Source organism: Phyllostomus discolor, chromosome 6, assembly GCF_004126475.2.
Source record: "Phyllostomus discolor isolate MPI-MPIP mPhyDis1 chromosome 6, mPhyDis1.pri.v3, whole genome shotgun sequence".
In the NCBI taxonomy this organism is placed as follows: domain Eukaryota; kingdom Metazoa; phylum Chordata; class Mammalia; order Chiroptera; family Phyllostomidae; genus Phyllostomus; species Phyllostomus discolor.
The window spans coordinates 24,957,136-24,981,984 of record NC_040908.2 but is presented as its reverse complement, the minus strand read 5'-3'; the positions used below and the strand labels follow the sequence as shown (position 1 = coordinate 24,981,984).

At 42.5% G+C, this 24,849-nt stretch overlaps 1 long non-coding RNA gene across 2 annotated transcripts in view; it reads left to right on the top strand.

Moving 5' to 3' along the window:
• Positions 1–24,849, top strand: part of LOC118501066 — a 162,180-nt gene that overhangs the window by 42,867 nt on the left and 94,464 nt on the right. For both annotated transcript variants that reach the window (XR_004903638.1, XR_004903637.1), the window contains exon 2: positions 8,112–8,260. This is a non-coding gene — a long non-coding RNA (uncharacterized LOC118501066). The remainder of the gene's footprint in view (positions 1–8,111; positions 8,261–24,849) is intronic.

Below are 24,849 nucleotides of genomic sequence, written 5' to 3'. Positions count from 1 at the left end.
ATGTAACCTTGCAGCCAAGAAGAATGGACTGGAATGCACATGTGTGAACAATAATGAGTTCACTGTACTAGTCAGTGGGGTGGTAGATGAGTGAGCATGTGTACTGTGTGGCCATCACATTCAAAGTGACTGAGTGAACAGAGCAACGAATCTGCATCAGATTTAGTGTTAAGCTTCAACATTCCTCCACAGATACTATTCGGAGGTGATGCAATGAGTGAGGCGCAAATAAAATTGTGGCACAAATGCTTCAAAGGTGGTCAAGAATCCATTGAAAGTGATCCACATTCTGGAAGGCCTGCAACAAGCAGGACACCCGAGAATGCTGAACTGCAACTCCACCTGAAAATGTATGGGCTGCAATCAACAAAGATCGGTGACTGACAGTTCGAGAACTAGAAGCTGATCCGAGGATTCCAAAAACTACTGTGTCTTAGATTTTGATTCAGGATCTTGGTATGAAACATGTTGGGGAAAAATTCATTCCACAGCTTCTGCTACCAGAGCAGAAGGAACATCGTACTGCAGTTGCTAATGATGCTGGGAGAACTGTGTGAGGTCCCAAGGTGCCTACTTTGAAGGGGACTGAGGCATCATTGTCCTATGTACAGTGTTTCTTGTACCTCGTATCGTCTTCAATAAATGTCTCTGTTTTTCATATGACATGACATGGCTGGATACTTCCCGAACACACATAGACCTCATAGATGTGTGTTCAAAACCAGGGTGCATTTACCGCTGCCTCACTAATCCTGAACTAGGGCAGGTTTTGAGCAGGGAGTGATCATGGGCACCACACGTGGCCGCTGCTTCTTAGGGCCTGTCAGTCATGCTGTAGACATATGGTAATTCAGTGGTTCACAACCTTCTTGGTATCAAGACCCTGTTACACTTTTAAAATGATTGAGGATTCCAAGGAGCTTTTATTTATATGGGTTATTATCTTTTGATATTTACTGTATTAGTTAGCACTGTGAAAATTTAATAAGACAGAAGCACACATTCCCTTATTCCTCGGAGTGATGAGGTTATCACATGTCATGCAGCCTCTGGAAAACTCCACTGTACACTCATGGAAGACAGGAATGAAAAATATGTCTTATTATTATGAAAAAAATTCTGATCTTATGGCCCCTTGAAAGCACTGTGAGAATCTCCAAGGCCTCCCATTACATTTTGAAAAGCACTGCAGTGACTGACTTGAGAGCAGGTGGGCAGGGGGGACATCCAGGGCTCTCAGCACAGTGCTGGAGGCTGCGGGGAAGACTCCTCCAACAGAAGCCCTCGTGGGCATTCGGTGTTCCTCTCACCGCTAATCTTGGTGGTCTGATTTAGACTCTTAACAAACCCTGACCCTGCCATAGCGTCCCCCGCTGGGGGTGGAGAGTGTGTGTTCAGGTGTGTGAACATGCACACCGGCACTTCTGTGCATCTGCCCGTGACCTCTGCTGCCTGGCATTCTGGGCACACAGGAGCAGGTGAGAGTCCAGCTCTGGCAAGCTACTCAGATTGTGTGTTCATACAGTAATTTACACACACACTATTTTTTCTTTTAACTTGAGGAGGGTGTGCCATCTTCCTACTTTTCGTGAAGATGCTGTGTGGTGACAGGCAGCTCTGCAGTGACGTGGCTGGCCGTGTTCTTTGGGAAGACTACCCTGTTGTCCGTTTGCATCCAATGGTGTGGAATGTGGAGAGATGAGCACTGGGCAGGTCCATTAAAAGGAATCCAGCTCAGAAAAGTTAAATTAGTTAGGATGATTTACGTTTATAAAATGACCTATATTGATTGCTAAATAGCTCCTGTAGGTTAGTTGAATCGCTAAACTAATATGAAACATAAATTTGGGAATTCCTGGCCGGTTGCTTTCTCAACCTTAAATTCACATTACCCTTTAGCTTTTCCATTTGACAACATGTATAATTTATTACCAAAAATTTTCCCATGGTTAACCTGTTTGCGGTTAGCCCTAAGGGACTTCTTCTGCTTTGTATCTACTCATGAATCTTAAAGACACTTTGCTTGTTTCAGTTTCCTACTCAAAGGGAAATGTGGCCCCAGCGGGGGCACCACTTATCGGCAGTGACCTTCAGGGCTCAGTGATTGATCTGAGGATGGATGAAAATTGAGAGGAGCTCCATATTCCTTCCAGATAAGAGGCCTATTTGCATTGCAAGTTTGGCTTTGTAAATACATTCACATACACTCTCCACTTTCCTTTGTGTCCAATTCACTATGCCTACAACTGGGTTTTAGGGCATGCTGTAGGAGTAAGCAAAAGCAGGAAAGTTGTGAAATCTAGGTAGTATGCCATTTTAATCAATTAAGTGATATTGAAAAATTGTTGCTGTCTTTCTCGGCTTGTAAAACTGGAAGCCTATCATGGAGAAGAGTTTTATTTTATTGTATGAAGAAAGCATGTAGCTTGTATCTGCATACATGTTATCATTTTTGCATTGATTAATATTGAGGAGCAGATGTATACTTTATTCCTCTGCTGGTTGCAAAGGAGGTGTTCAGAGAAGGTGACTGACTGTGTTCCCCAGTGAGCAACTGTAAATTGTGTGCAGGTAGAGACCAGAATTTTTCACATAGCTTTTCTCCACATTCACATACTATATTATAAAGTATACCAATCAGTGTGTATTAAATGAAAATAAAAGCATCAAAGCTAGTATGTTCCTTCCCTATAATTGCATATATACAGATATACGGAAAGTGCTAGAGAGCTCTTACGGTTGGATTTGTGGCAGAAGACCCCAGGTTTTCCTTGTGGCCTGCATCTACGAGTGTGGCTTGAGAGTCTTTGTGATTGTCTCAACCTCTGAGCTTCTCAGGGCAGAGCAGAACCACCTGGTGCTTTCCATCTGAAGGAACCTTTGACCGTGCCTGGAAGGCAGCCCTGGGTTTATATGCTTCCTAGTCACATGACTTAACTCCTGTGTTACGGACTGAGCTATACCCCCACCCCCCAATACATATTGTGAAGCCCTAACTCCAGTGAGGCCCTATTTGGAGACAGAGCTTTTAAAGAGATGATGCAGGCTGAATGAGGTCGTGAGGGAGGGTCTCTGGTCTGAGAGGGCTGGAATCCTTATAAGGAAAGGTGTCTCCAGAGGCATGCAAGCACCCAGGAACGCCATCTGCAATCCAAGGAGAGAGGCCTCAGGAGAAAGGAAACCTACCCACGTTTTGATTTTGGACTTCCAGCCCCCAAAACTGTGAGAAAGAAATTCCTGCTGTTTAAGCACCCCACTGTCTGCGATGCTGTTATGGTGGCCCTTGCTGACTAATACATCCAGCAGGGAGGGCGGTTGTTTGAGGGCCTTGGAGAGAGTATACAATGTTCAAGTACAAAAGTAAAGCGTGAATCCATTTGTCTGCGGACCTTTTTTAAAAAATCTCTATCATTATGATTTTACTGCATTTATAGCCAAGAGGAAGGAGAAATGGGCTTGCGTTCGTTACCCAGTTACTCTCACTCCAGCCCACAGTCCCTTTCGCAGCTTTGTGCTGGTCCTCTTCTCATCCTTTTGGCTGCAGAATGCAGGTTGCCTGGCTTTGTTACCCAGAGCAGAGTATTATTTGCCAGCAGAAGTGGTAGTGGGAGGAGGCAGGAGTTCAGGGGTTATGGGCAGAAAGGTACTGTAGAAGGCAATTCTCTTCTCTTTCTTTGGAAAGTCACCTCCTAGGTATCAGCCCATTCTTATCTCACATGACATTTTTCCACAAAACCTTCCCATATCCTAATTTTTCCTTGAATGGATGTTTCATGTAACATCTTGATGGAAATTTAAACTCTTGGAGTAGGTGATGGATGTTTCTAAAAAGCACAGATAATTCTTTATCAAATGCAGCAGAAAGTACCCTTCCATACCCACAGGATGTTATGTTGGAAGTTCAGGTTCAGGTGCCACGATGCCGAAGATACCAGGTGCCAGGAGTCATCAGACAGCGATTGCAGCTTTGGTTCCCAGGAACTGGTTAGATTGACTCATCCACACTGAATGTTTTTGAGAGGGTTGGGTTGTTGGACAGGAAAGTGGGCTGTGCAGAGAATTTCTATGGAGAGAGTCTGTTGCATTCATGCTCTGTCCCTTCAAAGCCACTAAACAATTCCTATGCAGTGTTTAGAAGGACCACATCTACTTTAATCTTACAACACCTCTCCATAAGTTGTTAAAATACCTGCATTAAGCCATTTGGCCATTATAAATTTCAAATGAATTACTTACCAACTATGGTTTGTTTCCAGTATGTATTGTCTTCATATTGAAAAATTTTACAGAAAATTTATGGTTCTAAATCAGCCCAAGGTGAGTCAGCTATATGCATTGGAATATCATTACCATGTAACTAGCAGCTTGATTGTAGAGTGGTCTAACCTGCATAGTTGCCAGGCCACCAAATATTCATTAACAGAGTGTCAAGCATACTTGCATGCTTGTGGCATGTCTTCGTTAGTGAGGAACGTGAGAGTCTTCCCAGAGAGCTGCAGTGAGTTTCCACACCAAGTTCTGTGTGTCCTCTGGTGCCAGGGGCATCGCTGATATGGAGACCATTCATTCCAATAGAGGGAAGAACAGGGTTTTTCTTGATAGTGTTATGAGTGTTGTGGGTTCAATTGCCCCCCCCCCCCCCCCCCCCCCCCCGCCATTCATATGTTGACATCCTAACTCCTGGAACTCAGAATGTGACCTTGTTTGAAAATAGGGTTATTGCTTCTATAATTATTTAAGGTCAGGTCATACTGGGATAGGATAGACCCCTAATCCATAGTGAGTGGTGCTTTTATGAAAGGGGAAGTTTGGACACAGAAACATGCACAAGGGAAGAATTTAATGTAAAAATGAAGACAAAGATTGAGGTGATTCTTCTACAAGCCAAGGAATTCCAGACATTGCCAGCAAACCACCAAAAGCTAGTGGAGTGGCAGGAAACAGACTCTTTCTCACAACCCTCAAAAGGAACCAACCGTGCCGACACTTTGATTTCAGAGTGTTAGCCTCCAGAATTGTGAGACAATACATTTCTGTTGCTTAAACCACCCAGCTTATGGTATTTTGTTACTGCAGCCCTCGGAAACTAATACACTGTGTTTGCGACATGAGCAAAAGCAGTCATGGAGGAATGTCTTCTAGGACCGGGGACTTCTTCCACCATTTCTCACTTATTGGTTGCTCTTATCCCAGCACCCCATTTTTCCTTTCTTGGCAGAGGAAATGCATAAAGCCTCTAGTGTGTAGGGCAGGTAGTTGTTTGATAGATTAATTTGGCGTAGGCATGCAAATAGTTTACCAAATAGCCCAAAAATTGGAGAAATTTCAGAATGCATGAATACATTTTTTTTTTGTAATCACAGAAATAAAGGCAAACATTACCTAAAAATGGTGGTCATTTTAGCACACCTAGTGTGGAGATGAAAGACAGTAAAGCTAACCAGAATGCTAGCTAGGAAATGATGTCGGAATGGAGGATCTTAAGTGTTATGTACAGGTGGATGTGTTTTGTTCTATGAATAATGAGGGCTACAAGTAACTTCTGAGAGGGACTGACCTGATCTGTTATTTAAAACGTTATTTTGAAATAATTATAGATTCACAGGGAGATGCAAGGAAACACACAGGGAGGTCCCACGCACCCTTTCCCCAGCCTCTGTTACTGGGAGCATCTGGTGTACTATAGTGTCATATGAAAACCAGGAAATTTCAGCAGTTAATCTATACTCTTATCTCATTTGTGTGTGTGCGTAGTGGTATGAGATTTTATTACATGTGTAGCATTGTCTCATCACACTCAAGATTCCTAAATGTATCATTACACCAAGACTCTCTCATCTCACCTTTTATAGCCTCACTCACCTCTTCTGCCCATTCCTAGCTCCTGGCAACCACTAATCTGTTCTTCATCTCTATAATTATGTCATTTCATAAATGTCATGTAAATGGAATTGTGCAAAATACATCCTTTTGACACTGGCTTTTTTCACTCAACATGATTCTTGAGGTTCATCTAAGCTGTTGACTGTATCAATAGTTGTTCTGTGCTACAGTTTGTTCAACCAGTCACTTATTGAAAGGTACTTGGGTAGCTTTTGCTTATTGCAAACGAAGCTGCTGTGCCCTTCATGTGTAAGTTTCTGTGTGAAAATAAGTTATTTCTCTGGGTATTTCTGTATCCAAAACTGCACTGACTGGATAATATGGTATAAGTCCACTTTTAGTTTTAAAAGAAAATGTCAAACTATATTCCAGAGTGGTTCTACTATTTTACATTTTCACTAGCAATTCAGTTTCTCCACATCCTCACCTAAATCTGATTTTTTATTTTAGCCATTCTGGTGGGTGTAGTTTTATCTTATTGTAGTCCAAATTTGCATTTTTCTAATGGCAAATGACATCGAACACCTTTCCATGTGCTTGTCATCTGTGTGTCCTCTTCTGTGCAATGTCTGTGCATGTGTTTGGACCATATTTGAATTGGATTGTTGTTTTTCTAATGGTAAGTTTTGAGAGTTCTTTATATATTCTCAATACAAGTCCTTTGTCAGATATATGACTTGCAAGCACTTTTCCCCCCTCAGTCTATAGTTTGTCTTATCATTCTCTTAATAAGATCTTTTCCAGAGCAATAGGTTTTAATCTTATGAATTTTTCCTTTTCTGTATTGTAATTGTGGTGTCGAGGGTGTGATCAGTTTTGTACTCTTGAACTCGAAGGATGAAAAGGAAGAAGGAAAAGGGTGGAAAGAGCACTAAGCTCGGGGAGAGGTAGATACTTGCAAGGCCGTGTCAATAGTCCAAGGGAAAAGGCGGTGTTCGTACAGCTGGAGAGAAGTGGATAAATAGTTCTATTAGGTAGTGAACATCATAGGACTTTGTGACCAATCATACATAAAGGGTGGCGACATCAGGTGACATTTGGGGTTTGGGTTTACATAACTGAATGGATAATTTTGCAATTAACTGGAGTTGTTCCACCAGGGAAGAACAAGTTTGGGAAATGGCCCCGGGGGCCAAGACTGGAGTTTAGACAGAGAGCGCAGGGATCCTGTGGAATATTTCACCCCGGGTGGGCAGTTACATAGAGGGACCTAGCCCTCAGGTGAGTGTCCTAAACTGAAGACGCAGACCTGGGAGTAACTGACAGTCGGGTGTGCTTGAGACCGTGGGAATGACCAGGATTACCTGGGGAGACGGGCCGTGTCTGTTTTAATTGCACATGTGAAATCAGATGGTAGTGGGGTTTACTGAACCATGTAGAAAACCCGAAAACTGGTCAGACGCTGAGAGATTCCAGGTCCTCTTCTGGAAATCTGGGCAAGGAAGACTCTTTCAGTGTCTCCCTTTAGAAAATCGATTCAGGGAGTGATTCTAATTTATTTCTGATTGAGTTGTTGAACTTCAAACGTATGGGGGAAAGGTCACCAGATAGGTCCCTGACTTTTACCTCCAATACCACTGCATCTATGTAATACCCCATGAGGTAAATCAAGCAAAATAAAAATCTTAAGAAAAGTAATAGCTGATGGAAATAGGTATTTGAAGACCAGCTTTTGATCAGCATGTACCTTCTGAGCCTTTAATTTTTAAAATGCTCAAGCACAGTGATTCATTTTCATGCTGTGAGTGAATGAAAGGGGAAGATTGGAGTTCTCTTAAAAAGAAAGACTGCTGCCTGTGGTCTTGTCAAATAACAGCGCGTTGTTCCCAAGCTGGAAACCTCCCCTGCCCTTGGGTTCACAAGCTACGCTAGAGGAAAAGAGAACAGGCAGGAAGAAGGTACCTCACTAGATTTAAGAAGAATTTGGGGAGAGTAAAAAAGCCTTAAGCATGCTGGAAATTAGACAGTTGGGTTCACCAACGTGGCAGGTCCCCACAGTGACTGTCACAAGCCCACACAGCCTCCTCCCCGCTGCGCATCCCTGTCCTGGGTCCCTCACACAATATTCCCTTGTGTGCTTGGTTCCGCTTCCCCTGCTGACTGCACATGCATGGGTTTCCACCTGGCTTTCTGCGCTATCAGGCTGATCAGAGAATCAAAACTGCTCTTGAGTATGACACCTTGAAATGCAAAAAGGTGGTGATACAGTGTGAGCAATTTGCTTACAGGCTGTGCAGGTCTCCAGGTGGACTGTAGGGGAGGCGGAGATGCATGCTATGGCCAGCAGGTGGCAGCCTGGGCACATGGCAAGGCCAATGGAGGGAACCCGTTCCTCAGGACCTGGACCTCTGGGAGCTGGTTCTGCACATCTCTGAAGGTAGGTTTCCAGCACCCTACATCTTGCCTTTCAAGTTCTTTGCAGATTCCATTTGCTAATTTACAGAAGCATCACTTATCTCTCTTCTATCCAGTGGCTTGTTTGGGAAGGCTGAGCTGTTTTGATAAATGAGCAACCTATAAAAGCTGAAGGGATATAGAATGCTCGGTAGCTGTTTGAGGGCAAGTGTTTGTCTGCCTGAAGCACTCCTGTGGCAGAATGATCAAATAAGGACAAGGTTGTGGTTTTGATCTCTGCGGAGGCCAATGAGCTTTGTTCTATTGTGCGGCCAAGTGCTTCACTTTAAATGTCTTTAACCACCTTCAAACGTCTCTTTTGCATATGGGGGTCAATGCCGAAGTGTTGCTCAACCAAAGAAAATCACCAGGGTTAAAAAAAGAAGATTGGCCTTAAAGTCATGCAGACTTAGTTCCAAATCCCTGCTCTGTCACTCAGTGGCTATGTAACTGCAGGTATGTATGTTAGTCTCTGGATCTTCCTGTCCCTATAGGTTTTGTGTGAGGGTGATAGACAATGTAGGTGCAGTACGGGGCACTGTCTAAGTGCTCAGTCAAGGGTGGCTAGAAATAATGATGTTAGAATCCACTTACGGTTTCTACGATAATTTACCTGGATTCTTTGCACACCAATGAGAACGTGGTTTTGTTCTTATGCCCTTCGAACACACAGGCAGCTCTTGGCTTCAGTGGACCACCCACTGAGAACTTTATCTTTTATCCCTTTGCTGATCTCAGGCTGCTGGAGGGGGTCTCAGGTGGCGGGGGTCTGGGAGAGAAGGAGCAGGTGAAGTATGCATTGTTCTTACATCGTTGCTTTTTATAGCCAACTATAAATGACCTTTGGATGAGCAGTTGTTCCCTCTGCCTGCAGAACTATGAACAGAATAGGAGATGCGCAGGTCAAGTGACTCCCCCAAAGGAAGAGCACCAAGATCCCCTGCCCTCTGATCACTCCCACGGTGATCCCTACCTTCCGCTTCATTCCACGAGCCCCCTAAAGGCCCACACCATGGTCCTCCTTCTCAGTGGGTGCCTCCACCATCCGTCCAGGTCCCTAGGAGTCACACTTGACATCTCATTTATCAGCTTTATTCAGAAGCATGTCTCAGATCTGTCCATGGCTCATTACTGGTGTCACCGTCCCTCTTGTCCCCATTTCTTCTGGATTTCTGCAGTGACCTTCCAGCTCACAGACCAGCACTTGCTCTGTGCCCTCACTAGTCTCTTCTCCACTCTGCAGTTAGACTGTTGTTCTCTCTGCTCAGAAAACCCAGTGGCTCCCGTCGCCCGTGGGATGAAGATAAAACTCCCAGCATCACTCACAGTGTCGTGCTGGACCTGACCTTGTTTCTCAGTGGCGGCCTGACCATCCTGCTTTTAGATCCTGGGCTTTGCCACTGCCCTTCCTACCTGTGGACACTTGTCCATGCTCTTCACTCCTCACTTCAACCAGTTAACACTACTAGTCTTTGGATATCTCAGCTGAAACCTTACTTCTTAGGAATCCTTCTTTGACCTGACCAATCTGGCAGAGTAATCATAATGAAACAGCAAACCCTTGTGTAGTAGTTATCAGTGCCAGCCCTCTCTGTATTACCCAATGCACTCAATCTTCATCACTGCCCTATGTGGCAGATACTACCTCTGCCCCTTTCTTAGAGGTAAGTACCCAGAAACATTAGGGAGTAAGTACACTGACATGCCCAAGTCGTCTACCCAGCTAGTGGTAGTGCTGCCCATCACACCTGGGCCTGCAGCTGCAGAGCCTGGCCCCACCCTCCCTCCGCGGTTGCAGGCTTCCACCGCGCAGCCTCTTCTGCAGCTCCACCCACAGGCGGGTGTTTGTGTTGGTTCCAGTGTGGAACGTTCACATGCCTGAAGAGACTTGAGCTCTGTGAGTGTGAAAACATGTTTCTTTAGCTGTTTCTTGTAATTTCAGCAGGCAATATATATTATTTGGCACACAGCAGGCCAAGGGCCCCACCCACGGCCAGGTCTGAGGAGGGGGAGTGCTGCGTGGGCTGTGAGTTCGCACCGTCTCTGACTTCAGAGCTCAGGCTCGTTGCCTCCTCTTGCCCTTAGTAGCTTCCCTTTATGTCTCTTCTCCTGACGTTTTCCATGCCTCTCTTCTTCTGGAAAAGGCCTTCTTCAGGGTATCAGAGGCATCAGTGTCAACAGGAAACCAGGCTGGTGGCCTGTCAGGAGTGAGGCGGGATGCAGCAGGTGCAGCTCAGTGCCAGTCTTACTTTACCAAATACTCAATCTTGCCACCTGACGATGGCGAACATTTTAGGCATAGTCTAGTGTGTCAAAGCTTTGTTTGTATTTGTCACAATGTTATCTGAAGGCTGGGCTTCTCTATTTTTATCTGCAGGTTTAGGAGTGCTTTACCTTTATTTTTAATCTTTTTTATTTAAGTATAGTCGTTATGCAATATTATATTAGTTTCAGGTATACAATATAGTGACTCATCATTTATATACCTTACAATGTGATTACCTGAGTTGAGAATCATTTGTTACCATGCAAACTTATCACAGTATTACCAACTGTATTCCCCTTCACCTTTTTATCCATCCCACCCTAACTTTACCTTCATAAGTTAATCTTTCTGCCAGATGTGGGGGTGGAGGGAGTCTTCTTTGCTGTGCTGGGGACACACAGAAGAGCGACCATGGTGTCAAGAAGCTCACAGTCCTGTGGGGAGAGATCGACATATAAACAGAACGCTGCAAAGCACCGTAGCATTCGGGAGGAGGTGGGAGGAGGCTGGTGGGTCCCGCTGGAGTGTGCCGGGGCAGAAGGGCAGGGGCCTCGGGAAACCCTCCCAGAGACGTCTGCTTTCAGACATTTGTGTGGGTTCCTGGCTTCCTTCTCGGACTACGGTTCTGTCCTCCTGGAATTTATAATCTAGAGGGAAAGAAAGTCATTAAGTAAAAAAATATACACATATGTTAACACACCAAAAATAATTATAGAGTATGATTCATATTATGAAGGAAAAGAACAGGCACCCCGAGAGAGAACAACGGGGCATGTTCTTTTTGAGGAGCTGGGGAACGAACCCCGGAGGAAGTGGTCCTGGGGCTGAGCCTGGAAGGCTGAGCGGCCAGTAGGTCCGGGTGCCAGCATTCTCTGAGTGGAGGCTGGGGTGCATGGGAGGGAGGGAGGGGCTTGGGGTTGGGGGAACTGCAGACTGGCCCGTGTGTGTGCAGCACAGCAAGTGAGTGGGAGGTCCTGAGGGGTCAGAGCAGGCAGAGTCAGCGTTATGGGCGAGGGCAGTCCCGGAAGGGTTTAAGGAGGAGAGAGTGCTGTAATGGCATGCGTGTGTACAAGCCTGGCCGAGTTTGGGAGAATGGGCTGCAGCAGGACAAATAAGAAAGTGGAAAGAGAAGTAGGGGGGATTCCATTAGTAGTTGAGTGGGATGTGACAGTGGCTGGAGTGTGGCTTCTCAAAGGGGTTTGAACAAGCCGACACAGGTGGACGGAAAGACAACCATGGCAACAGAATGCCCCAAATGAGGAGGCCAGAGGAAGCAAGGGATGGCCCGGAATTTGCCCTGCAGGGAGCAGAGAGAGGGCGGTGGGGCCAGTGCTGGGCAGCGAGCTGCAGAGGAAGGCAGGGGACAGTCTATCCCAAGAAGACAGGATTTCCCCTGGAGGGTGGAGCTACTAAGCTTTTAAAGTGGAGCCTCAAAGGATCAGCTTTAAATTTCAGGATGCCTTAAGGAGGCTTGCTATAAGGAGGCTATAAGGAGATTTTGGCATTTGTGGTTATCGAAGTAGTCCAGGGACGTGAAAAATGGTGTTTTCTAACACTTGCCAACAAGGATAACCACCATTTCTTAAATGCCTATGATATTCAAGCCACTGTTCCAGGTACTTGACATCTGTCATTTCTATCCTTCATCCCTGGAACCCCCCCACCCCCACCTCCTCAAAGGGGGATTGGAGCAGTGAGAGGAAGAGGGTGCTTTCAACAGCCGCACCCTCCTGGCAGCCATGAGCCTCTCAGCGCTCTCCAGGACAGTGTTCCCTCACCGTGAGGAAATCACAGGTCTTCCAGGAGGTAGCTTTTCCAAAGGTGACAGAGCCAGACACACTGCAAAAGTGGGATTTGAACCCTAGTCTTTCTGATTCCAAGGTCCATGTTCTTTCCGTTATGTCAAATTGCTCCTCATATGTCTAGTAAATCCCATGGTGGTGCCATGTATTTATGGATGTGATTTTTTTCCTTCCCCTACTAGCATGTGAGCTTGTTGGGGACAAGGACTGTGTATTATTATTTATTGCTTTACTCCCAGGGCCAAGTGCAGGGACCGGCACACATGACGGCACATGTTTGCTGACTAAAAGAACCTATGGGATGGGGTGGCAGTTCTCCTATCAAGAATCTGAAGTCCTCTTTCCTTTCATTACCCACCTGAGTGTTCTGTATTCTCCCAGGAGAAACAGCACAAGGGGAGAGTGGCTGGCCCGAGTCTCCAGCTCTGTAATAAAGTAATTAGCCTCATGGCTACGGGGCATACAACCAGAGAAGAAAAACCCGTGGTCCGTGCTGAGCCTCCTCCAAATGTCCTGCTCACACTTATGCCCGACTTCCCTAAGCCCACTTGTCCTCAGCACCCAATGGGACCTGAGACGTGTACACACACGTAACTGCAGAGAAGCTGGGCTGCTGGAAGAAGAGATGGTGGCTGTGCACACAATTAAAATGCATACTGCATAACACCAACATTTCCCCCACAGTGCTTGCTAACTGTAGGTTTTAATTAGGCAGTAATAAAAAAAGTGGAGAAACAGCAGTAAATTGCAATCTATTTCTCTGAAAGATCTTAGTCCAATAGCTGAAATCTACAAATTCCATAAAACAAATAAGTCAAATCGAATCACAGAGTGTTTGTACTGCGATGGTTGTGCATCAGGCATCAGCACTTTTTACGGCCACCTTGCTGTCTACGGTCAGGTGGCATGCTCACTGACTTGGGGATGGATTGGAGGGCCCTGGGCTGGGGACAGAATGGAATTGGCACATGTGGGAGGGGCTGGGGGAGAAACCCCAAGCCCTGGGACCATAAAAAGGGCTGGTGGAAGGGCTTCCTTGGCTCCTTGCAGCCTCTGGGGTCAAGCAAGGGAGGGGAGCTCCATGCTGTGGGCCAGGTATGGGGTGGAGACGGCATCAGCCACGCCTGAGGCAGGGGACGGCTGGGTGTTGACCTTCTCAGCACAACCTCCAGGCTGCCAGGAGGGCACGGCTGTCTGAGGCATCCTACTTCCCTGTGCGATTAGCAGTTCTAAGCCCCCCTTCGAGGAGCTGTGGTGGTCGATCCAGGTTTATGGAGCCTGAAGCTTATAGAATTTTGTGAGCCCTCTTAAAGAAAAGAGTACAAAAATATCTTCTTTGGCAACTTTTACAAAAATATATGACCATCAGAACACCTTGCTTGGTTTATACTTTTCTTTCAGTTCAATTAGCTTCCCATAAATCCACCTTTATCTATGACTCTTGGGGTCTGTACACTTGCAAGATGTGTAGTGACTTGATGATTTTTATGATCCTCTTGCACCCAGTAAACCCAAGGGCAGACCCCAGGGAAAGCAGCATCCCTAGCCGGTCGCTCACTAAGCTGCACACAGTTGGTCAGGATTTACGTAGGCCAGCAACCATCTATTGAGTGCTTCCTCCCCGCCAGGCACTGTTAGCCAGCGCTGTTGGTGTTTGTTGCTTTCTGCTCTAGCGCAGCTGGGCCTAATCTCTCATTTGTCCCTTCCCAGCACACCGGTAACCTCAGGCAGCCTCTTTGGATGACAGAGTGGGGTGGAGGGCACACTTCCTCAAGAAGGGGCTCTGCATTTGCTGCTGCAGACTGCCATGAGCTGGGAAGTGGTTGTACTTGCCCTTACAAGATCCATGTGACAGTGCCCACAGTGATACCACAAAGTTCCTGGCTTTCCTGGACAACCTGGCACGTGGGTCTTCCCAAACAACCAGCATCGGCGCCTGCAAACACCCAGGTTAGATAGACCCTAACTAGAATGGCTCATAAGAATCATCAGACGCCCTTAATAAAAATGTGTATTTCTGGAGCCTACCTGACTTCCCAGTCCAGACTTCCTGAAATAAATGCTCTAAGACACAGCCTGTGAATTTGAACTTTTTTTTTTTTTTTTAAGATTTTATTCATCCATTTTTAGGGAGGGAAGGAAGGGGGGGGGGGAGAGAGAGACATCAATGTGCGGTTGCCGGGGGTTATGGCCTGCAACCCAGGAATGTACCCTGGCTGGGAATCGAACCTGGGACACTTTGGTTCCCAGCCCGCGCTCAATCCACTGAGCTACGCCAGCCAGGGCTGAATTTGAACTTTTAACAAGTATGTGAGGTGTTTCTTAAAATCAGGTAAGCTTGTCTGTCACTGAACCCAAGGGTAGGGAAAGCACATTCTAAGGTAATCAGGGGTGTGAGTTTCCACTGGGCAAACTAAATGAAAGGTAGGGAAAGACAGGGAGCGTAATATTCCTGATACTGAGTGGCAGAAGAAAGTAACAACAAGCAACATAATTGTGCATTCACTGCCTTCCAGCTTCTGCCTAAGAAACTTAGGAATACTTAATTTAATGCTCACCACAGCTCTTTGAGGCAGAAACATTTTCCCTTCCGTGTCTAGATGGGAACAGTTTAGAGATGTTGAATTACTTGCCCAAGTCGTGTAGCTAGTAAAGGATGGAATCTAGATTTCGACCCAGGCCGCGGCATGTCAAAGCCTGTCTTCTTTCTACTGTCACGTGGACTGAGATATTGCCTAACCCTGGAGAAACTGCGGTGGCCAACGTTGGGGTCGGTGGGAGAGCCCAGGATACTCTCCGGGCTGCCAGGGAAGTCGCCCTCTTTATAAAGGCACTGCCGGGGCACTAGGACTGCTGTGGGGGACGAAGGCAGTGACGTGGAGGCTCACGAGCATGTGGCTTTTTCCTGTGTGTGGGACACTGTGGGGCTCCTTGGGCCATCAGATGCACTGGTGCCCTTGACCTCATAAGAGGGGCATGGCCCTGGCTGAGCGAGGCACCTGCAGGCAGGGACAGGTGTGGTGGTGTGTGCCGACCCACCTGGTGGGGAGGTGGCTACACTGTGCAGTGCAGTGTCCAAAGGTGCCAGAGTGAGAGTCAGACAGCCCAGGTCTGAGCCAGCGGCGGATCTGACCCCTTGTTCACTGTGTGACTTTGTTCCTTTTCTCTTGATGCTGCCACAGACTACTGTAAACCAGACACTTCAGAACTATGTCCATCTGCTGATTCACAGTTGTGTGGGTCAGAAGTTAGGTAAAGCATGGCTCAGAGCATCCTCTACTCAGGACCTCACCAGACTGAAATCAAGAGCGTGACTAGCTGGGCTCTGATCTGGAAGTTCTGGGGAAGATTCCACATCCACACTCAGTCAGGTTGTTGGCTGAATTCAGTTCCTTGCCGTTGCAGGACCGAGGTTGTTATTGAATTAAAATGTGGCCCCTTTCATCTTCAAATGAAAACAGCACATCAAATTTTTCTCATTCTTTGACTTCTTCTGCTCCCAGCCAGGGAAAGATTTCTGCTTTTAAAGGTTTAGTAATCAGATTAATTTTATGGGATGATCAGACTTATCTCCCCAGCTAAGGCCACCTGGTCAGTAACCTTAAATACATCTGCCTTGTAATTATGTAACAATGAATGTAACGTATTCACAGGAGTGACACCAGGGAGCAAAGGTCATGGTGCTAAAAGTCTGCCTCAGGCCGTGACCTTGGGCAAGATCTGTTGGACTTAGGGATCTGTATGTGATATTTATAGAAATCAAGATTTTTTTATTTTGCTCTAATAGAAGGAGTTATATATTAATCTGCTCCATTCAGAGGAATCGTATATTTTCCAAATGATAACTTGAAAGTTAAGAATGAACTAAATAATTTATTTTGGAAACTCTGCTAAAATAATGTCCAGAATCAGCATGCATCATTTACCCATTCTCCCACCTCCTTGAGCAGCGTGTTGATTTGAAAGTTTTCTAAAATCCTTTTCAGTAAATTCTGGAGCTAACAGAGACCATTAGGCCCGTGATAATACCAGACTACACTTTAGTGTTCTTTTTTTCTTCCAGAAAAAGTGTGCCCCCAAGCAATGGTATTTAAAAAGAGTATTTGAACCAATGCCTAATTTGAAGAAAATGAATACCTTGAGACATAACATGGATACCTTATAATTTTCCAGTCAAAAGCTGTCAAATAGAAGTTCTCACATCCTGCAATTTTTACATAGTAATTCACTCACAAGGATTTCTCTTCCCTGGTGCCCTTTGAAAAGCTCGTTAAGATCCACACTTTTCTGTAAGTTATTGGAAATGGGTGTTGTCTTTCATTCTGGGTGCTCTCCGAAGAACATTTTGGCATTGAACAATGATAATAATGATGGAAAAAGGAGGGACTAAATGTTATTTCAGCTTCTAAGATTTAAATATATCATAATTTAAGATTGGCAACTTTCAGAATAATGCTGCTTGGTAGCATTATTACCACAAAGAGACAAACAAAAACCTTAATTTTTCTGAGTACAAAACAATGGAAAATCTTTTTTAAAAATCAGCTCAGACAGATATGAAAGCAATGCAGCCTGTATATTTTATTGGCATTGGTTTTCCAGTTACACAGGAATAAATGACCTTGGATTTAATGGGTGAACTTTTTTTTTCTTTCAATTTTAGTTTGTACTGGTCTCAGGTGTACAGCGTAGTGGTCAGACAGTCATGTACTTTTACACAGTGACCCCCTTGATATTCCCTGTACCACTGGCACCACACATAGTTATCACCGTATTATTGACCGTGTTCCCTGTGCTGTGCTTCACATCCCCGGGACTGTTTCGTAACTGCCAGCTTGGGCTTCCTTCTCCCTTCAACCTTCCTCCCCTCTGGCGGCCACCAGTTTGCTCTCTGGGTCTGTGAGCCTGTCTCAGTTTTGTTTGTTCATCTATTTTGTTCTTTAGATTCCACATGTGGGTGAAGTCCTGTGGTGTGTGCCTTTTTCTGACTGACGTATTGAGCATAATATCAATGTTTAAATGGACAGTCAGCTGATGTGAAATTTTGCTGAGCCAGACAAGCCAGGGCGTTGCTTCTGGGATGACCTGTGCCCAGCCGTTTTGTGTGCACAGCGGTCCTGCTGCTACTAAATGTTTCATTTTCATAATGATCGAGTTTATTCACATTCTTATGTGTTCATTTTAGGAAAAAAAAATAGGATATACAGAGAAACAAAAAAGAAGAAAAAATAATTCTACCTCACAGATAGCCTCTTTTCATTATGGTGTATATTTATCTTTCCATATATGTAGATAAATTAAGCTATACAGTATGTCATATGTCTATACCTTCTGTCTCCAGTTACTAGCTGGTGTCTCTTGTAGTGATGTGTACTCTGATCGCTGATTATGATCACCATCCCAGAACCCTTGGTGTTTCTGGGTTCTCACCTGCCCGCTCCAGCTGTCCCTGTGCCCGAGCGTGCAGCAGACGGGTCAGAGATGGGAAGGGAGCTGAACTCTGGTCGTCAGTTCATGGTGGTGTTTCTGGATTTCCCCCTTCAGGGCTCCAGAGATCTGTCTGCTGCTGCAACTGGATTCCGTAGGGCTTTCAAAAGTCATTTAACCTAATTTCTTAAATCCTCAGAGGCTGATAAGAGTCTGTGTTGGAAAAAAAAATAGATTGATGTTTGTTAAGTCACTTAGCCAAAAGACCAGTCAAAACTAGAATTGACGCCTTTTAATTACAGGTCCGTGGCATCTCCTGTTATTTTCCTCCACTTCTCTGCCCCAGGAAAGGGGACGCTTACAAACATGTGTATGCTTTATGCAACCAAGGAAACCTACTCTGTGGTGAAAAAAATTCCAATGTTTACATCCCAGCATTTCCCCCATAAAGATCTTACCTTCCCCGAATAGCCTAAGCATAGTTTGGCAAATAATCTTTAAAAAATTCCTACACAAATGAACAAAGAAATATCTTCAGCAAATTTCTTTAACTGCTTTTAAAGAGTGTGAATATGAGGCATAACCAAAAGGGAATTTCACACAAGAAATACAATAGTATTTAAACTATAAAATAAGAGGAGTGTTGCCCTGCCGAGGGGTTGCTATGAAGTGATTTGTTTTTGTTGCTATGATGCTGTTGTTTTCTCAGCTAACTCTGCAGTTCACCGTAGTTTCAGGATCAGTTTATAAGGCACCATTACCTCACAGTCTCACTACCTGGTATTTGAGCAAACCCAAATACATTATCCAACGCGAACACCTCTCACTTGGCTGCAAATAATGTCTATATCTTAAAACAAAACAAGCACAATTCTTCTATGATTACGGTTTGCTATCGCACAGGCTGTTCAAAGCACTGTGTACCAGGCCTTGAAGATTATTCTGAAAGATAAGCTCCAAAAACGCTCTGAGCAGAGGCCCATTGTCTGTGAGAATCGTGAAGATACACTTCAGGCTGACGACTTTGAAAAGGAGGAAAGAATCTCTCAGATGTTGAGTTCTGGCATGTCGCTCAAACGAGCAGTTTCTGTTTACCTTGTGTGTTGATCCAGCATATAAGATATCTGTGTTATTTATAACAGCTGTCATGCTTTCCACCTGCCAAGATAACAATGAGAATTTTTTTTTTGCCAGTAGAAAATATATATGAAGAGCTACTCTTTTGGAAAAATCACAAGGGTTGAATAATTGAACAACAGGAATGTAGTAGAACAATATAATTTCTGCTGTGTTAAAGAATCTGTTTTTTCCTATGTAAACATGAAAAGTTTATGAATAAGGTATGTGTCAAGAACCAAAAGTCAATATATTTTTAGTCCTTCCAGTCACTGTTAATAGACCATAGAGAAGTGGGGTGGGGAGGCAACGGATAGAATGGAGGAATAAAGGGGTATTCAAAAATCTTCTTTTCTCATCGCTATCCACAGAATGTATCTGACTGCGCCTTTACATTTAACCCTGCTTATACTTTAATTAGGACAAAGCATGATGCAAGGTGTTAGATGATGTTAGAAGTCTTTGGTGGTGGTACTACAAATAAATTATTCTGAGTAAGCACTTGATATTCACATTTAAAGGGCACATAGGGGAGCAGATAGAAGGGTATTTGAGTGAAGACAATTCATGTGCAGTTTAGTAGCTGCTTACAAAATAAGGAAGCTTGAGAGTCCCTGTGCAAATTGCACTTTCTCTACTGCTGGTGAAGACACGATAGGTAAAGAGTGCTTGAAGAACACTGAAAAGACATTTGATTTTGTTCATTTCTTTATTTTTATTAAATTTACTGGGGTGATTTGGTTAATAAGATCATATAGGTTTCAAGCATACATTTCTATGACACATTATCTGCATATTGCATCGTGTGCCCGCCACCCAAAGTCAATCACAATGCATAGTGATTGTTTACTGGGGAAGATGAACCTACATTATGCATATTTTTTTAAAAAATTAAAACTGACCTCACTAAAATAGCTTAGAGGATAAAGATGAGCAAATAATTACATAACTGATGAAAACACACTGTTTTCCTGAAGCATAAAGCCTTCCACTACCATTCTAAAGACGTGGATTTGTAAGCGATCCCTCTGTATTTCGTACTGATCTTTTCCTCACATATGTACAGTTTACATTGCCTTTGCCTTTGGAGAAAATACAACACAACTTTCAAAACAAGGTATTACATATGTATGCATATAATATATAGTACATGTAAAATAAAGTCCTTTTCTCGTTTGCTGTTTATTAAAAAAGGCTCCCCTCCCCCAATGAGGGGACCGTGTTGAGTTGCAAATGCTGTAAATGTCTTTCCTACTTTGCATGAAACATTACCTTATATTAAGCAAAGGCATCCCACTTTAGAGGAATATTGAAAACAGCAGGGATTTCTTTTGCATATAAGATTAGATCTTCATTTTAATTTCTGATGGTGTTTGTAATGAAATAGCAAAGCTTGCCTTTAATTGGCCTGTCTGAAAGCACATCTCCTGTGTTCTAAGTCTTGAGGTGCTTTTTTTAATTAGGAAGGCAACCTCACTAAAAGGGAAATGGAAATATCCAGTAATGGTGCAGAAGACCAGGGCAGGTATTACTAAGAGAGCCAAAGGAGATATATTTATGGATTAAAAAAGAGCAGTCACCCCCTTTAGATGACATTAGTTTCTTAAAGGAATAAAAAAAGTGGGTTGAAGAGTACATAGAACTTCAGATTCAAGGAACTCAAAGAACCTCTGAACTGCTTTGCTTTCCTCCAAGTGTGTCTTTAAGTTGCATGGAAGTGCTGGGAATGACTGAGTGGGAAATTTCAAACTGAGATTGGGTTTGAGAACTGAGGATCAGGGCAAGAGAACTATGAAACAGACTAAATAATATTACATATTATAAATATGTAGATTTACATTTTTCATGCTATAATTACAGACACATCTGAATACAAAACCAAAATAATAATATTTAATAATATATTCAATTATTATTTAAATGCAATTCATTCTACTTATAATTACAAATAATAAAGAATCTATTATTTATTCATAATTATGGATTAATTTTAATTATGATCTATAAATGGAATATATCAGACCATTAATGTTAATAACAATTATTTAATAATACTGAAATTATGCAGTCATATTTAATAATTATACTTAGTAATATATAAATACTATGTGACAATAATGATACAACCTGAGCTCTAAAACATGAAGTACCTAAGGGCAAAATAAAGACTGCACTCAAAGGCCAGAGCCATGGATGAACAAGCACATGACTGACTCTTCAGAGAGTTGAGGGGTGTGCTAACATAAGGCGTGGAGCGTTGGGTAGCTATCCCATCAATGGAAAGAAGCCTGGGAAAACTGAGGAAGCACAGGAAGTTTTCTGGGTGCCAAGGACTATAAATGAAGTAAAAAAAAAAAAAGGTCAGTTACCAGAAATCAAATCCCTGAATTGAACTTATTTTTCTATTACAGTATTGGGATCACAATTGTTCATAAAACTGGTTTAGGTAATTTGAGAGTCCTCAGAAATGCAAATGTTAAACCTCTCTATATGGATACTTTCATACAGAGCCCTTGAGACACCCTAGAAAATACTACCCTTAACTGAAGATGAGCTCATAATGAAAACTATAAGTTATGTGAGAAAATTATGCATAATGAGAGAAAATTAGCTGATACAGGATTTAGGAGAATAAGTGCTCTATTAAGTGGAGAAAGTATAACAATCTGGAAGATTTTATACTGTAAGTGTATTTAAAGGGTTTATAGAGCTGAATGAAGGAATAGGAATCATAACAAATGAACCAATGTTACAGAAAAAGACCATGTAGTCTGAACAAAGTCAAGTAGAACTTCAAACAATAAAAAATAGTTATTAAAATTACAAGCTTAATAAATGGCTTAAATAGCATGTTAGGTACAATAAAGAGGTGATTAAAGAGGAAGATGGATCTGAGGAAGTTACTTAGTGTGCTGACCCTACAGATAAAAAGATAGAAAGATGGAAACTATGGAAGAACAGCTAAGTAACGTGGGGGAGACAGTGAGCAGGCCCAGCATAAACCTGATGGTGGAAATAAAAGATGGACCAGAGGCAGTAATTAAAGATGTAATGCCTGATATTTCCTTACACAGTTGAAGAAATATATCCATTTCCATGTTGGAGAAGCACACAGGTTCTAAAGAATATGAAATATATTTACATAGAGGCATCCTGTGGGGAAAACTGCAGCACAATTTAAGACATAGAACTGTAGAATCAGCCAGAGAGAAGAGGAGCTGCCTGCCGACAGATAACCCATCAACAGTAGACTGTAGAGGAAAATGGAATAACACTTTGAAAGTTTTCAGTGAAGGTAACTGTTAGCTTAGAATCCTATACCAAGTTAAACTATAATACAAGAGTGAAGGTGTAATGTGGACACTGTCAGATTAATGAGAAGAGAACACTTACGGCTTAAAGACCATTAGTCTAACAGCTGCAAAAGAATGAGTGTCAGGAGAGAAGAAATTGGGTTCTGAAGGAAGGAGGCAGAAGCAAAAACCGGTGGAGAGCTACGATATTGCTGGACATATTGGTTAGTCTGAATAAGCACTGACAGTGAAAATGAAGTTCATCTGAGTGGCAGTCAAGCATTCCACAGTATTATCGTGGGAGATGGGTGTTCGGTGCTAAAGAAGACTGGAGTCGATATTGTTTAGAACTTTGTTAGAGTTTTATGCATGTTAAAAACTAAAGGTAATAACTAAAGCATGTAGAAGAAAATTAAGTCATCAAAAAAATTGTAGAAAAGGGAATGAAGAATTTCTATCAGGTAAAGATAAAGAAAGGAGGAAAAAAACTGAAACAAAATAAAGGGATCAGATACTCATACAGATGCATGTTACTAAACTTTCAAAAAGTAGATAATCCTGGTTTATTTAAATTATTATATGACTAGAAAAAGAGGAAAAGCTGTTCTTAAACCTGGTAAAATTTGTATTCTATATCTATGATTGTGCAATAAAAAGAAATTAATACCCATTGTACTTATGATCACTAGTGCACCAGTTCTAAAGAAAATATTATTTTTACCTGAATCTAAGAATGAATTAATGTGATGAGTAGAATTTATCTGAGGAGTGTCTGATGGTTTAACCTAAAAAAAAATTATCATAGCAACTTACCCCATTCATAGAATAAGAGATTATTATATGATTATATGAATACATGAAGAGAATTTTTTTTTATAAAGTTCAACTTCTGGTTATAATTAAAACTTTCAGGTGAACTGGAATAGAAATAAAGTTCCTTAACTTCATAAGCTGTATATCTAACATCTCAATGAACATTATAGGTATGAAGAAATTTTAAAAACAGTACAATTAAATTAGTGACAAGAAAACTATGCCTTTTTATCATCACCAGTGTTTATTATCATTGTGGATATTCTTATCAAAGTAATACAACAAGAAGGCATAGAGACATAAGAATATAAGGAAAAAGAAAACTGTATTTGTAGTTGATTTCATTGTAACTAGAAAACAAGCACAATCAGAAATCTATTATAATGAGAAATAGAGTTTAGCAAGGTTGTCATATAAATGTCAGTTTACAAATATCAATAGTATTATATTACCAGTAATAAATGTAAAGTTTAAAAGAATATACTGTAGTATTTACAATAGAAACTAAATTGATGAACAATCTAATAACATAAAAGTATAGACAAGATTTTATTTATTTATTTATTTATTTAGAGGGGATGGGAGGGAGAGAAAGAGGGAGAGAAACATCTATGTGCAAGAGTTACATTGATGGGTTGCTTCTTGCAGGCCCCCAACTAGGGACCTGGCTCGTAACCCAGGCCTGTGCCCTGACTGGGAATGGAACCGGCGACCTTTCTGTTCTCAGGCTGTCACTCAATCCACTGAGCCACACTAGCCAGGATTACACTAGATTTTTAAAAAATTATATTTATTTATTTTTAGAGAGGGAAGGGAGGGAGATAGAGAGAGAGAAACATCAATGTGCGGTTGCTGGGGGTCATGGCCTGCAACCCAGAACCTGCGACACTTTGGTTCGCAGCCTGTGCTCAATCCACTGAGCTACTCCAGCCTGGGCAGATTACACAAGATTTTTATAGAGAAATCATTCAAGGTATACAAGGCCCCACACAAATAATGCCTCCTTTTATTACAAAATCTTTTATTACAGAATAATAAGCATGGAATTCTGTGACATAATATCACACTCAAGCACACCATATGACATTTTAGGTGGAATGTTCAAATTGCTGTCCATCTGGTGTGAGACATTCATGTACCCTACCAACCACACTCAAGCACACCTTACATTTGCCAGAGCCTGCATTAAAGGACATAAAGGGATCTTAATAAATAAAGGGATCTTATGCTCAGGGACAGTTCAACCTAATAGTAAAGATGTCAGTTTTCCTAAAATTAGTCTATACATGCAACCAAACCCCATCAGGATTTCAGTGAGGAGGTAGAAACAAAAAGCAGTGAAGGGCTATAATTTTCATTTGTTTGGTAGACATGTTGGGGAACTTTTCTAGTTCACCACATGAAGAAAAATGAAGCTGAAACTCTGCACTCTAGATGGCATATATAACTCAAGAGCAAATGTATAACCATAAAACTAAAAGACAAAAATGTGAGGGAATATTTCTGTGATCTAGGGTAAAAAAGACTTCTTAGGAAAGTTCCTGAAAGCAAAAACTAATAAGATAAAGATTGATAGACTGCCCTCCCAAGGTCATTATAGACAAAGTCAACAGAAAGATGAAAACTGAAAAAATCTCCTTGCAATGTCTAAAATTTTCAGGAGATTAGTATTTAGAATGTATTAAAAACCCAAATCACTGAGTAAATATGGGGAATCTAATAGGAAAGTAGGCAAAATACATGGATGAGCAACTCTCAGGAGAATCCTGAAAAGTATAAATATATGAAGAAAGAGTGCAAAAAAAAAATCACTAATAATCAGAATTGTAAGCGAAGAGAATAATGAGCTATTTTA